Source organism: Mirounga angustirostris, unplaced genomic scaffold (assembly GCF_029215605.1).
Source record: "Mirounga angustirostris isolate CCGP_5_RB_7025 unplaced genomic scaffold, mMirAng1.0.hap1 SCAF_10, whole genome shotgun sequence".
NCBI classification, from domain to species: Eukaryota; Metazoa; Chordata; class Mammalia; order Carnivora; family Phocidae; genus Mirounga; species Mirounga angustirostris.
In genome coordinates, this window is record NW_026991718.1 from 32,130,112 (window position 1) to 32,145,332 (window position 15,221).

The 15,221-nt window shown below is 42.9% G+C and overlaps 1 protein-coding gene across 10 annotated transcripts in view; it reads right to left on the bottom strand.

Annotated features, from left to right (window-relative positions):
* Positions 1-15,221, bottom strand: part of SLC8A1 (solute carrier family 8 member A1) — a 379,277-nt gene that overhangs the window by 16,433 nt on the left and 347,623 nt on the right. The window lies entirely within an intron of this gene.

The window sequence follows — 15,221 nt, forward strand, 5'->3', positions numbered from 1 at the left end:
GTCATATTGCTCTTGCAGGGCACTATTTTTCAGAGTGATCATGGCCCATCGACATCAGAATCATAGGAGTGAACAGCACAAGTCTCCATCCAGCTGCGATGGAGCAGGATCACCAGGGCCCAGGAATCCAGTTTTAACAACCTCCCAAAAGATGGTAGGTCGCCAAAGTTTGTGAATGGCTGCTGGAGGGTATTACTAAAAGGTTCTGTATCATCAGCTCTAGTTCACGGATGAGAAAGGTTGAGGCATCAGGAGATCTTTCCAAAAATTCAAGAGCAAATCAGCGGTGGAACTGAAGCTAATTGAACCATAGTAATAGCTGGCGTTTGCCTAGAGCCTTAGGGATAGGAAAGCTGACTCACCTATATTATTGCATGGATTGTGACAATTCTATAAGGCGAGGGCACTTTGTAGGTGATGACATTGGCCTTGGGACAATAAGTAATGGGTGCAACATCACGCAACAAGGAAGAAGCCATTTTAGGGCTGGCGCTTGGGTCTCCTGCCTTCACTACAAATGCTTTATCACTGTGCCATCTTACCTTTCACTATGCCATGCATACCAATGGCCATCCTCAAAGCTTTGTTCACCAATAATCCCGAGTACATCTTTTTCTGAAGGTAGGAAAATCATGGCCCATGCAAGGAGTAGGATAAGAAGTTTCTTGATGAGGAGAGCATAGGGATTTGGAGCATGTTTGAGCCACAAGGTTTCAAGTCCTGCCTTCACAATGGAATGTGTGATCCCGGGCAGATTACTTAATTTCTCCGAGCCTCCAATTTTTTAATCTGTGAAATGGGGATAGTGACACCCACTTCAGGGGGCTGTTAACCCGAAATACTATATGTGAACTGTTTATCTTTCTTGGTACAAAGTAAGAGTAGCTCTTTTTTGTTGCTTTGCAAAGACAATGTAAAGCAGGCTAGATCAGTTTACTAAAAGTTGAGGCAGGATCTGATATGGCTCCCTTTATTAAGCACGTAGATAGAGCTTGCAAGATATTCCGTTTCTTTTCTATATAATTGTCTCGTTAATAATGTCAAAGTCCTCTCAGCTACCTTGGCAGAATCCCTTGCACAGAAGGTTTATGGAAGATGTGAATAACTGTCAAATCGAACCCACATTTGCAGAGCCAGGAATGGCAGGGATGATATTACAGCAAGGTATCGTTGTGCCATCTGCTCTGGTCCTCTGGAGGTTCTCGGGATGCTCTGAGCACGCACGGGCTTGTGGGCCATCGGGACTACTTTTCTCCCCTCTGTTGCTATTCTGTTGCCACCACTGACCTTCGGTAAATCCCCAATGGGGATGATACATAAGGCATGTGAGCTTCTATCAGCTTGTAGATTTTTGTGCTTTACTCTGGTAAGTAAGTTATTTAGGCTGCTCAGAGGTTACTGCAGAAGCAGTATCCACCCCCCACCCCCCGTTTTTTGAAAGGAAGTCAGGCAACATGGAGGGCCCATCTCATTAATCCTGACCTTTGCAATGGAAAAGCAGGTTTTACTTACTGTTCTATAATTAAACTAAGGCAAACGCTGCTTCCTCTGTACCAGGCACCATCCTACACATAGTATACGTGCGTTCCCATTCAACCCCCTTCTCAGCTTTAAAGAGGCTGCTGTTCCCCTTCTATGATTTGGGAGCACCTCTGGGACAGGTCGGTAGAAGAAGGGTGATTTTAAGCCACACTGATTCGCTTGTGGAGCCCATTCTCCGTCCGCACCACACTGCAGCCCCCAGAAGATGAAAGTTCCCCTTCCTCGGTTCAGACTGCCCTGTTCCTCCCACTCGGAAGCTCCAACACAGGTTCTTGCAGGCTGCTCTTTCCTGCCTCGGAGCAAAGGCTGCACAAGGGGTCGGCAGTCTGCTCAGCCACCCGCCGGGACGTGCGCGGCTCTGTGTGTTCAGATCACACGCTGCAGCCCAGTGAGGACTGTTTTGGAGGCTGGTGAGTCAAAGCCCAAGCGAGACCAATCTTAATGGTCCCTTGCACTTCGTTATGAAGAGTTATCAGAAGCCGCAGGAGCAGCCTCCAAAAAAAAAAGAAGTCGTCCTGCTTTTCTTTTTCAAGGCAGTTGAGCAAGGAAAGTAAAGGAGAAGAGTGGAAGGCGGGAGAAGGCAGCTCACAGCTCAGCTGCTGCTGAGGAACACCTGAGATGCTGTTCTGCGCTGACATGGCAGCCGGCACCTGCTGGTGGTGAACAGATGGCCGGGTTAGGCTGGGCCGTCGGGACGGGGATGTCCCCTGCCCATGCTTGCAGGGGCAGGCGGCCTGGCGCTGGGCCACGCCTGCTTACCTCCCCTGGCAGGTGCTACAGGGCACACTGGACTTCCTGGGTGCCCAGTCTCCGCTCAACCCCTCGACTTTCTGGAGGTTTCTGCCACTGTGCCAGAAGGGAATGAGGCATAACATCAAAAATTCCTGGGCCCGGGGACCCTGAACACCCAGACCGGTCCTTTTGCCTGAAACGCAGGGCACACCTGGGTCTGCAGGGGTGTCTCCCTGCCTCATTTTCCCCATAGCCCGTTGTGAATATTGAAGGAATTCTTGTCATAACAGGCTCCTGTTTTCAAATGCCTTTCTCTGGCTTCCCTACAAAATTAGTGGCCAAAGTAACTAGCTTGTCACATAAATGAAACCTATTTGGGGCCTTCTGGAGTCTGGTAGGTTTTATTTACCTGGGTTCTACATCAGGCCTTTTGTCTGTTTTAATTCACAAGCTACGCAAAATTATAGAGACACATGCAAATCCAAACCATTAACCTTGGCTCCATCAGAGACAACTCTGTTTTTCAGATAAAGTATGATGGAATCTCCCCAAATTACCTTCTATCACTGCTTTGCTGCTTCGTGCAAAGAGCAACATGTCACGCACCATATGTCAGGCGCTGCCAAGCCTTACCCTGAACACTAAGCCCATAACCTGCTTACGGTTGAACAAGGCAAAAGCCACTTATATGCCATTCCCCAAAGTAAAATCCAAGCAGTAATGACCGCTGTGGTCTCAGAGGGGTTGTAATCATATGCAGAACTTGCCCATTAAACAAATCTGTACAAATCAGATTTCCCATGTGATTGGCACAAACTAAGACATGTTGATAATTATATATACATTTATATATATAATATGTACATATTATATACATATACACCTTAGATCAGATTTCTAGTAGGAATTTTTGCTTTTAACTCTCGCCTTGAATTCTAATAAATTTTGAATTAGCCATACAGTCTTAGACTTTTGGTTCTGCCTCCCGGTACCTATGACCATAAATCAGTAACAGGGAATATTCGGCTGGGAGACAGTGTGGCTGGAGCTAAACCATACGTCACAGAGTCAGGACATCACTGTTCTCTGCAGACCTATCTTGAGTTTATTGTGTGTAACCTTGGCCACGTCATCTGGTCAATGAGCACAAGAGGTCAGTACACTCCCCTTTCCTCCAGAAATTATTTTTTACTTGAATTTCTCAAACTTTACAGCTACATACAGACTTAAGTGTCTCCTCTGTGAGAAGGATACTTATTATATTCCTACAGGTCACACATAGGGTTTATGATCTAGAGCAAGGGTTTCATCTCAGATGATTTATTCTTTTTTTTTTTTTAAAGATTTTATTTTTTATTTATTTATTTGAGACAGAGAGAATGAGAGACAGAGAGCACGAGAGGGAGGAGGGTCAGAGCGAGAAGCAGACTCCCCGCTGAGCAGGGAGCCCGATGCGGGACTCGATCCCGGGACTCCAGGATCATGACCTGAGCCGAAGGCAGCCGCTCAACCAACTGAGCCACCCAGGCGCCCTCAGATGATTTATTCTTGACTCTGCATATTTGGGGGGGCAGCTATTCAACTCTAAGGCAGTCTGTGCTCAGGAACTGACACTGACAGTGATTTTAACTGGGATCTCGCCTGCTCCTGCCCAGCCACCTGTGAATTCCTGACAATATAAAGACAGACCAGGGGATACGGAGCTTCATTAAGGAGACAGTTTTAGCTCTTCTGTGTGTTCTTGGGCAAGACAGTTCACTTTTTCTAGGTTCTAGTTTCTTCATCTAAAATAAAGGCTTTAGACTAGAATATCTCTAAGACTGTCCCTATTGTTTGGGTGGTACACAGAACACATCAAAATGCTAAATTCACATGTATGATTTCGGTGTTTCTCTTTTTTTGTAGGAGTTGGTACGCGGGCACCCTTATTCATTAGACTTGATTAACGATAATATCTTCTCCTTTTAAAGAACGGCCTAAATGAAATCTTCAAAGATCCTAGGAAGATCTCTAGAGCTGAAGAAGTTATTGCCATTGATCAAATTGTGACAGTATTTATGAGATTAAACCATACCGCACAGAGTCATTTACTTTTTCCAAATAGAGAAATGTTGGCAAAATTATTTACTTGAAGTCACTTTGACCAGCCGTCCACCTATAGGAGCAAAACCGTGGTATACACGGTGGCAGTGACGACTGGTGGAAACAATGCGTGTAATGTCAAGTTTGCACACCCCTGGCATGGGGAATACTGGGAGAGCCTGGTTATAAGATCTGGGGCTCCACCCTCAACCCACGTAATCAGACTCTGAAGAAAGGACACAGGAATATTCATTTTAACAAGTGCATCAGGTGATGCTCCTTGACACCAATGTTTGAGAACATGGCTCTAAGGCATGGAAATGGCTATTGTTCCAAATGCCCAGTCTGCCTTGCTGAGAGGGATAGATGTTTCAGTTCTGAGGAAGCAGCTAATTTCTCTTAGAAACAGTGATGCCCTCAGATATAGGGAGGGGCCACTTGGGTCGGCTTGGTGGAGGGGCCGGGGCTGCTTAACCGTAATGTCCTCCCACTCTCACGTTATGCTATGCTCTTATTACTATTTTTTAAAGGTTGGTTTGTTTTAGCGCAAAAGAGCGCATGGGTGGGGGAGGGGCAGAGGGAGAGAATCTTCAAGCAGACTCCCTACTGAGTGCAGAGCCCCTGGGCTCCATCCTGGGACCCATGAGATCATGACCTGAGCCAAAACCAAACCAAGTGTTGCACGCTCAACTGAGCCACTCAGGTGCCTTAATGCTCTTATTATCTTTAAACCTTGTTCTAGCATAGATGCTCCGAAAGGCCAGAGGAGGAGGGAAATTTACTTTAGTTGAATTCTGGCTCTGTCATTTGCCAGGTAAGAAGCTTACCTACTTCATAGGGTTTTGAAAGAAATGTGTTAACATGAACAGCACTCAGATGAGGGCCTGGTAACTAAGGAGTGTTCAGTATTATCAGCTATTTTTATAATACAACAGCACCAGATCCCAAGAGAATCAATAAGTGGTAAGGAATTCTGACTTAATGTGCTAATTCTAAACTTTTAGGGAGTTATTGTATCCTTTAAAGACTTACTCTATGATCCTATGCATTTAAAAATGTGGTAGAGCATAAAATTATCCTTAAAAATCAAAGAAATTTTTTATTTTGAAAATTCTATGTCACCTAAGTCATAAAATGACATTGGAGATGTTCTGGTTTCTAAGGCCCTAATCTTACTGAAAGGCAGGCATCTCTGCTGAAACAGTGCTCCTATTCCTCTCTCGCTCCTCTCCTCTACACATGTTGTTCTCTTGCTCTTTTAGAATTCAAATGGAAATAGTTTATGTACTAATTCTTCTGTCACTAAGGACTTTGAACAAGGTTTTGTCTTTACTTGTGACATTTACCCAAGTAAATACGAAAACCACACTGCCTCACACACTCCGCTGGTTCATCTCAAAACAATCCTTATTTGACTTCCAAGCGAAGTTCAAGAGATCAAGGAATTACTAATGTTTTATTGACTAATGACCAGTTAGGAGTTGTAAAAACAGAAAAAGGGAAAAACACATAAAAGAGATTTCTGCCCATAAAAGCTGCTCCTGAAAGAGAGAAAGAGATAGAGACGGTGACATGACCTATTTTTAGAAAAGAAGAAAACGGAGGTAAGTAAAAAAACCTCCAGAGGACTCGTGTTGGCAGATCAGAACACCTGCTTCTAGTCATTTTTATCCCCAACTGCAAATCAAGCAGCAGGGCAACTTCTGAAAAATACCAGCTTTCTAGCCCCAGCAGAGTTTCTGCTTCATTGGTCTGAACACCAGTGTTTTAAAAAATTATTTATTCATTTATTTATTTACGGAGGGATTGGGGGCGGGCAGAGTGGGGGAGAGAATCCTCAGCAGGCTCCACGCCCAGTGCAGAGCTTGACGTGGGGCTCGATCCCACAATCCTGAGATCATGACCTGAGCCAAAATCAAGAGTCAGACACTTAACTGAACCGAGCCACCCAGGCATCCCTGGACACCCCAGTATTTTTTAAAGCTCCCCCAACTAGATTGAGATCCACTAACAACTCAGAGCCTTTGTTTCTTCATCTGTGTAAGGACAATGGCAACTCTTACAGATTAGCCCAGATAACCTATGGAATAGCCCTGATACCATTTTTTTTGTTGTTGTTATTGAATAACTTTTTGTTTTGATATGTTAATGTGAATGTTTGCACTTTGCAAGGGTACCCTGGGACTTAATTTTCCTATTATGTATTTGAAATCCTGGTAGATTTTAGGGGTGCCTCATTTGGTTAAGCATCTGCCTTTGGCTTGGGTCGTGAACCAGGAGTCCTGGAATTGAGCCCTGCATTGGGCTCCCTGCTCAGCTCTAAAATTTTCTAGAATCCCTGGTTCTAAATCTTTGAGGTCAATAAAAATATGTGAGTCTCTCAAAGAACTCTGTCTGAGATGGAGCTTATTCTATTCAATCACTCCATCACTCTCCCCACCCCAACTCTTGATCCTGAAAAAAGCCCCAAGCCACTAGCTGGGTGTGGAGCAAAGAAGTGGTGGTCTGACCTGGTTGTCTCTTGAGACTTGGTTTAACATAGCTCTGGAGTGGACTGGATTATGTATGTTGAGCAGGGTGGGTCCTTTCACTTTGGGAGTCCTGCTTGTTTCCTTCCCCAAATTAAAAGGTTCATGCATATTACTGTGGTGGAAGTTCCAATGTGTGCCTGAAAAACTAAAGGGTACAGGGTTGACTGACTTGAGAAAAGTCTCCTGTCTCTGGTCAAGTGGTGAACAGGCAGCTTGAGGATGGCCATAATATTGCACAGTTCCCAGTGAATTCCTGTGAATCAGAGGTTCTGCTTGGCATTGAGATATGTAGCAAGCTGAAGTTACTGTAAGTAGCTCATTTGGTCACCTGGTTCCATGTTACTCTGTAGTTAACCATGGTCATGACTGAAGAATACTGGTCCTGGTTCCTGTAGACTGCATAATGTCTCTAGTTACAGTAGTAAGGAGCCTAAGCTATGGAGTAAGACCTGGTCCTAGTCCCATTTGCCATGTGCTGGCACTGTGGCCTTGAGATAACCTCTCTTTAAGCCTCTGATATCAGTAAAATAGGGAAAATAAAAGTCCCCATTTATATAGCCATGAAGATAATCAAAAGTGCTGCAAAACAGCTTAGCATGGTATCCGGAAATTAGTAGGTGCACAGCAAATGTAGTTATATTTCAGAATTCTTTGTTCTGGTGATAACAAAGGGAATGTTAATGATATTAAAATCTTTCATTATGGTTTCCTTCAGCTAGGTGATTTAAGCTTCATAGATCTTACGTAGGATTTGGGGAGAATGTGTGTCTCTTTGATGTCCAGAAATAATGGTGGTGAGAAGGCAATAATAGTTACCATTTATGGGGCTCCTACATGCAGCTCTACATACGGCTTCTCATTTAATCTACAAAACAACCATATGAGGTAGGAACTTCTATTATCTTCATATGATGAGAAAACTGAATCCCTGAGTATAAGAAATTTGTCCAAAGTTATATAGCCAGTAAGAAGCGAAACTTGGATTGAGACCAAATGAATGTGATCCTAGCTAGAGTTTGTGTTCTTAACCACAGGTCCATGGTGGTTTATTTTCTATGATTTATTTATTTTAGGGAGAGTGAGCATGCAGGGGAAGGAGCAGAGGGAGAGAGAGAATCTTAAGCAGACTCCGTGCCGAGCACAGAGCTGGACACAGGGCTCAATCTTATGACCTTGAGATCATGATCTGAAATGAAACCAAGAGTCGGATGCTCAACAGACTGAGCCACCCAGATGCCCCAGAGCACAAGAGCATGGGTATTAACAAGGACTAAATAATATATCTGAAATTTGAAAATGGACAGAGGTTCAAAGAACATATCCAGAAACTTCATCATGTTCACCTCTGACTATAACTACACAGTATTAAAATAGCTGATCAGTTGAAAGAAAAGGATTAAAATCATTGTACAGAGAAACATCTGCCTGACTCCTTTTTTTTTTTTTAAATTTTTTTTTAAAGATTTTATTTATTTGACAGAGAGAGACACAGTGAGAGAGGGAACACAAGCAGGGGGAGTGGGAGAGGGAGAAGCAGGCTTCCCGCTGAGCAGGGAGCCCGATGCGGGGCTTGATCCCTGAGCCGAAGGCAGACGCTTAACGACTGAGCCACCCAGGTGCCCCCACCTGACTCCTTTAGAAAAATATTTGCATGGGTCAGAAACAGATTAAAGAAGGGGCTATTTTCATGGACGACCTTTCATTCCTTTAGAACAATGTTAGAGATCACTGACAAAGTAATTTTTTCAATTCCTTAAGTTCCTGGTTTCTCTCGGGTATTACATTTACACTATCTTTCTAGTACATAAAAATAGGCTTGAGAGAACCTACTTTTAAAATAACATCATGGTTCTGATATTTTCAATTTTGAGCCATAATTCTGTTATTTGTATAATAAACCTTTATTTTTTTTAAAGATTGATTTGAGAGAGAGCCTGAGTATGGGAAGGGTCAGAGGGAGAGAATATCCAAGCAGACCCCCGCTGGACATGGAGCCCAACTGAGGGCTGATCTCGTAAGGCATGAGATAAGAACCTGAGCCAAAACCAAGAGTTGGATGCTTAATGGACTGAGCCACTCAGGTGCCCCTATAATAAACCTTTATTCTATTAATCCTCAGTCCATGAGGGTAAAATATTGTTGAGATTTAGTCAAGCAACATTTTGCTAATTTTGAAAAGCAAAAAAAGGGCATGTTTGGGGCTAAAACAAATAGCTGTCATTTTCCCAAACCATTTTGTTATTAGATACAACTGGAAGTGCTTGCCTCAAACACAGAACAGGGCTGCCCTGCACGAAACAGGGTCCTTCCAACTCGCTTCTTCCTTCCTTCCCCATAATCTCCCTCTTTCGCTAAACCCTCTTTGCCTTTGAAGCCTGGTTTGTTCTTTTATACTTTGTTCTATTTCTGGAACATCCATCTCTTCTCTGAATCTTCTCAAGTCCTACTTTAGAGATGATGAAGCCATAGGTGTTCCAAGTCTTGCCGGAACTAGAGGTGGCTGAGTGGGATGTGATAGACTGTACTATAACTTGGAGAAAACAGACACCCTTACTCTCACTTCCAAGTAGCCTTACTAGGTTAAAAGAGAACTTCCCAGTCAGCTGGGCTATACTGGTGTAATTCAAAGTCTACTGAAGTAATCCTGCAAGTGTGAAAGTTTATGTAGAGGGGTGGTCAGTGCAGAATTTTTATGTTAGAGAAAAATTAGAAACCTATTGTTTCTGGTAAAATTACAACTTTAATGTGCAACTGTTAAAATTATGGTTAAAGGTACAGTAACGAAGTAAAATGTTCATGACACTGCTAAGTGAAAAAGGTTCTGAAACTATGCCAAATGTAAGTCCATTAAAAAGTGTGGGTAATTAGATATATCCTTGTATATATTTTTTTGTGCAGTTTATTTGAATGTCCCAGGATTTTAAAATGAAATATAGATATAAGAATGCAAATGGATGGTGGGATTGCTGGATGATTTTTTTTATTCTGTGTTTATTAATATTTCCCATTTTATTTGCAAAGATTTTGTTTATTGCATTATTAAAGGGCTAATCTACATTTTTAAAAAAGTCTCATCTACATAATAGAGTCTGGGAAGGGATGAAAGCTGATTTTCAGACTTTTGTGGTCCTTTCAGTGGTCAGGGCTGTGGTAGCGGGATGCTAAGAGGGAAGGTATCATACGTATGACACACAAAGCAAATGCATTTTAACGGGCGTCAGGGTTGGCGGGGGTGGGGTGGGGGGGGGATGGAGGGGGGTGGAGTGATGAAGAGATTTCCTGGCCGTCAGGGGCTGGCCTGGAGTTCAGAGTCAGGAGGGTGCCCAGGACAGGCCATAAAGTGGAACAAGGATTCTGAAAACAAACTTCACCCATTATAAAAGTTTTCTGAGGGCCAACTGGGAAGGGAAGAGATGTGTAGGTCTTAGTTTCCTTCCAACCATTCCTGTCAGGTACAGATGGACTGTAGAGCAAGGCCAAAATCCTCTCAGTTTTGTATTTTTGTTCCAGCAACACCATATTGTATTTACTAATAGTATATTCCATTGACTTCAACCCACAAAACTACCTCGCATATTCATTTGTTAAGAGCTCTGTCCCCTTGAGATTTCCGGGAAGGGACATGATACCCAAGAGTTCATTTGTCCTTGGGCTCTTAATAGAGATGGAATCTGTAATGCAGAGACTAGAAAAGAAGGTGTAGAGCTGTATCCAAGCTGCTAAGGATACGTGACAAGGTCTGAACTCTAATGTCAAGTTTTGTCCTTGTCTCCCAGGCACCTTGTATAGCTCTTGGTAGATACTTTTAAAATGTCTTTTGACAAAAATTTCTTATTTTTACATCTTAGAATTTTCAGAGCACTTCCATAGATGTTACACTATCCGCTCTTTCTGACAATTCAGTGGGTGGGTGGATGGGAGCAGCTACCATTAGCCATGATCTTTTCAGGGGAGAAAGCTGAAGCTCCCTAGGAGTCAGATGGGGTGGGGATGCAGGTCCTCATGCTGTAGGCTTGTTTCCAGGACCCTTCATCAAATCCCGTTCCTTGTCAGATATTATCCCATGCTCTGAACCGGATAACACATCTAAATTGCCTAACTTCTAGGGCTGCTGTGGATATCGAAGAAATAAATTATCCAAATGTACTTTTTAAACAGTGAAACTATGCAAATTGGTTCCTGTTGAAACACTTTTTGTGTTAAATGCAAATGCTCTGCCCTTATGAAATCATCATGAATCACTGATGCCTTTATGCATCCATTTGTTGGATATTCTGAAGTAATAACTAACACGGAACATTTCCAAGGGGAGGGGAAGAAGTGTTGGGGAGAAAAAGCCAGGGCACTTGGGTACTCTCCCGTAAGAACAGATGTGGTAGGAGGTAAGAAGAGAGTCACAGCTGCCCAGAGAGAGAAGTAAACCACCAAATAACTCAAAGGGATTATTTAAAGGGATAGGCCAGGAAGAAGTAACACCTTATCATAATTTCTAAGATTAGAACTGCCTGGTGAATTTGCAAGGGGATAACTAGAGGTTTGAGTGAGTAGGTATTTTGCTGAAGATTCGTGGTATAAGGAGTCATACCACCCTATTAAAATCCTCCTCCATGTGTGCAGAACATACGTGCTCTTGACGCCAGGATTCCATGATTCTGCTTTATTTTTCTTCTCAACAGTGTTCATCCTCATTGCGGTCTGAAACTTTATCCTATCTTTGTGAAGCATCCATTTTCTTCCACTGGAGTATGAACTTCGTGGATTCAACATAACAGAGGTCTTGTTTATCCCTCTATCTTTACTGTGTCAAACAGGGCCTACTGCTTAGTGGGTACTCACTAAATATTTGTAGAATCAACAAAACTGAGTGCAGAATGGTTCTGGATCCTATGCTATGCCCCTTAGCATACTGCTTCCTTTAATTTAATGTTTAAAAAATGGCATTAATCTCCTTTTTAAGGCCTGATGACTAGTGTAGAGAGAAGCACTTGAATATTTGATGATCAAGAATGCCATATTGTCTCACTCAGTTTGCACATCTTGGCTCCTGGCATCATCTGTCAGAACATAGCTTTTTATTTTGAAGATTACTTTTCACTAATATCCCGCTGTGGACTCAACCCAGGTGTAGAAGTTATAGAAGAAAGGGCTTAATCCACATTCTCAGGACAAGAAGACTGGATACTGAAGTTACCAATGGCAGGTTCTTCTGGGTGGTTTGACCCTTGTCTCCCTAAATGTGAAATTCTAGAAGCACAGAAGAAAGGACAGACAGCACTTGAGCCACTTCTGAGGCAACCTCACCCTGAGTGTTGATCCCTCTCTGAGCAGCCTGACCTGCAGTCCTCTAGTGTGACAATTGGGTTAGTTAGGGGTTTTGGCTTGCCATATTTCAGCCATCTGAAATATCATCATACACGGAATCCTTCAGAGAAGGACGTTTTATGATCCTTTTGCACATTTGTGGCTATGTGTTGTTTTACAACTGGAATGCAGGAATGAAAAGGTATAATTAGTGCTCTGCTGGGTCCATTTGTAGACCCCACTGGGGATCTTTGCAGTTCGGGACTGCAGCAAGTCTTGCTTGTTGTCTCGACCAACGATTTTTTATAGTGATAACCTAATAATCATTTACAGTTTACGGAGGACCATGTCAAAAAGCCCCCTGGGCTCCAGAGGGCAGGGGAGGGGAGAAAGAAAACAAACACCACACATAGTTTCCTGGTTATAAATAATGGAACCAAAGTAAGCTATTTTCTCCTTAGCACAAAATATAGGATTTCTATGTGCTGAGCTAAACAAAGGTTATCAAATATGGTCACCAATAGATCTGGCATTTCTGGGTCACATGCCAGGAAAGGTGGCCGAAGAATGTAAGGCGTTTTATGGATTTACATCCCTTTCTGGAATGAAGCAGAATATGAACTAATAATACATAGTTTATGTTTCATTCTTGGGGAGAGGCAGGATGGGAGGTCTGAGTGCTCAGGAGTGTTGATGGCATTCCAGCTGGCATTGTGCACAAATGCCAAGGACCACGATTTCATGTCTATAATATGCACCATCCCCAACAGATAGTAAAATGCTTTTACAGTCACATGTAAGATTTGCTTTTTAAATTGAGTCACACTTTATTTGCCTTCTTTTCTAAAAATACCAATGGGCCTTAAATGTGTTGCTCATGCAGTACTCATGACATGGCAATTAAGTTCTGCTCTTTTATAGCACGCTTTTTTTTCTTTTGAATTTATTAATAATATGTCATTCTGTGCGTAGGGAGATGGTGCACATGGCCTCTGTTCAAGGCCCTGGTCTCTACTCTCTTCCTAATGGATCCAGGGGCCAATGACCGGTATCTACAGGGTGACATGCTGGGGCCAGGGACAAGGGTCAGAAGGTGAACCCATGAGAGTTGCCTCCTTAGCACTGTGTTATGGTTACCTGACTGGGCCAAGGATATTTAGGCCCTATAGGTCATTAAACAGGGTATTACCCCACAATTCATAATGCTAATTCAGAATACCATTGTGTGATATTTTCCCCCAGCGATTTTGAATATATGAGCCAAGATTACCGTTGGGGGGAGGATAGTGGGATTGCTTTAAAGGGTGCACAAATCCATATATGCACAAAGCAATGAAGACCAAAAGCATCTCACACTTGTAGTTTGCAAATGTCTATGGAGATTTTGTGGTGGACGAAACAAAAATTATTTTAAAATCTTACAGAATCTGAGGTAAATTCCTACATTTTGTATTAGTAAAATATAATTTCTATCATGTAGAGAATCCATGACCTTTTTACATTAAAATTGGTCCTTGTAAAATGTTGAAAAAAGACAAATCTGTGGGTCAGGAAGTTACATTAGTGGTTGCCTGGGGCAGGAGGTAGAAGTGGGAATTACCTCTCAGTAGGCAAGAGGGATCTTATTGGGGTGATGAAATGTTCTAAAACTGGATTAGGGTAGTGGTTGCAGGACATTGTAGATTTGCTAAGAAAATCACTAAACTGTATCCCTCATTTCTGGCATATAAGTTATGTCTCAATAAAGTTCTTAAAAAAAAAATGCAGCCCGAGGCCTGAATTTGAAAGAAAAGAAATGCAAAAGAGTGGTTCTTGAAATTTTTCATTTTCATTATCTTATTTTCAAATGGGAGAAGGGAGAAATGAAAGTTACCACCTCAACATTATTTACAAATCACTTGTAAGAGATCCGTGCTCTTGTTAATCCCCTTGGAGCAAACAGGCCTAAGGCCTTCAGTGCACTTGATGTTTGCTCCCTTTGGAATACACCTTGAGACTAAAAAGGAGAGGAAATTTACATTCATTCACATTGCACGTTCATAACACCAGCTCTCTGAACACACACACATACACACACACCCCCCTGAACGGGGTGATGTTTCTGCCAATGTCCTTGCTTTGGCTGACCTGGACTCTTATAAGAAGGCCCAGATATGACCAGGATGAAATATTTTTAGCTTCCCTTCTTTTACACTGTGATTTTTGTGGGACCGAGTGAAGGTGGCTGGTATGGGATTGGGCCACTAAGGACTGTGGAGCTTCAGATTGGTCATGACACGTGCTGAATTCTCAGCTTCCTGGACCACCTCCCAGTAGGGGACCTCATGGTTAGCATCTTGGTCCCCCTCCAGCCTTGTGTTCCATGCCTGCTGCCCCTGGAGACAAATCAAGGATTGTAACTGTCAATAAGAAAACTTGAAAGTACTGAATACAAACTCTTCTTTTGCGCCATAAGAACAAAGGATGCAAATAGTTGTGAAATGGGTCTTTCCCAGGTTTTTACAAGATGCTTTGGGTCTGCTGCGTGTAGTCTATTCCCCGGTGTTTTTTCAGTTTCAGATAACAGGCAGTTCTTGTGCCATTTATGGAACAAATCTTGTGAAATCTGGTATCCAGCCTTCCTTTGTTTTGCTCTGTCCTTATGTTTGCTTTTGTAAGCTGCTTTCAACTCCTATGACATCACCTATTCGTAAGAAAGTGTGCTGAAACATACTGAGTGTTTGACCTCCAGCTAGCTGGTCCCTGGCATGAGGTTGAGATAAGGTCCTAGGGAAAGCCCTCTGATGGATTAGGGCTGCCTGGTGCTGCACTCTGGGCATGTCCCTGGGTGGCTCTGCCTCTTGGCCTGACTACGATCAGAGAGCCCATTTTCAGCAGTGCTGACCTTTCTTGGTGGCAAAGAAACTGACTGCTTATTAGGGTATCTAGAAACGAAATATATCTGCCCTTTAGGATCCTCTTGGGGGAACAGACATTAAAGCCATGGGGAAATCGTGGTGTAGAGTAAAGCGATTCTGTTTTCATTCCCATTTA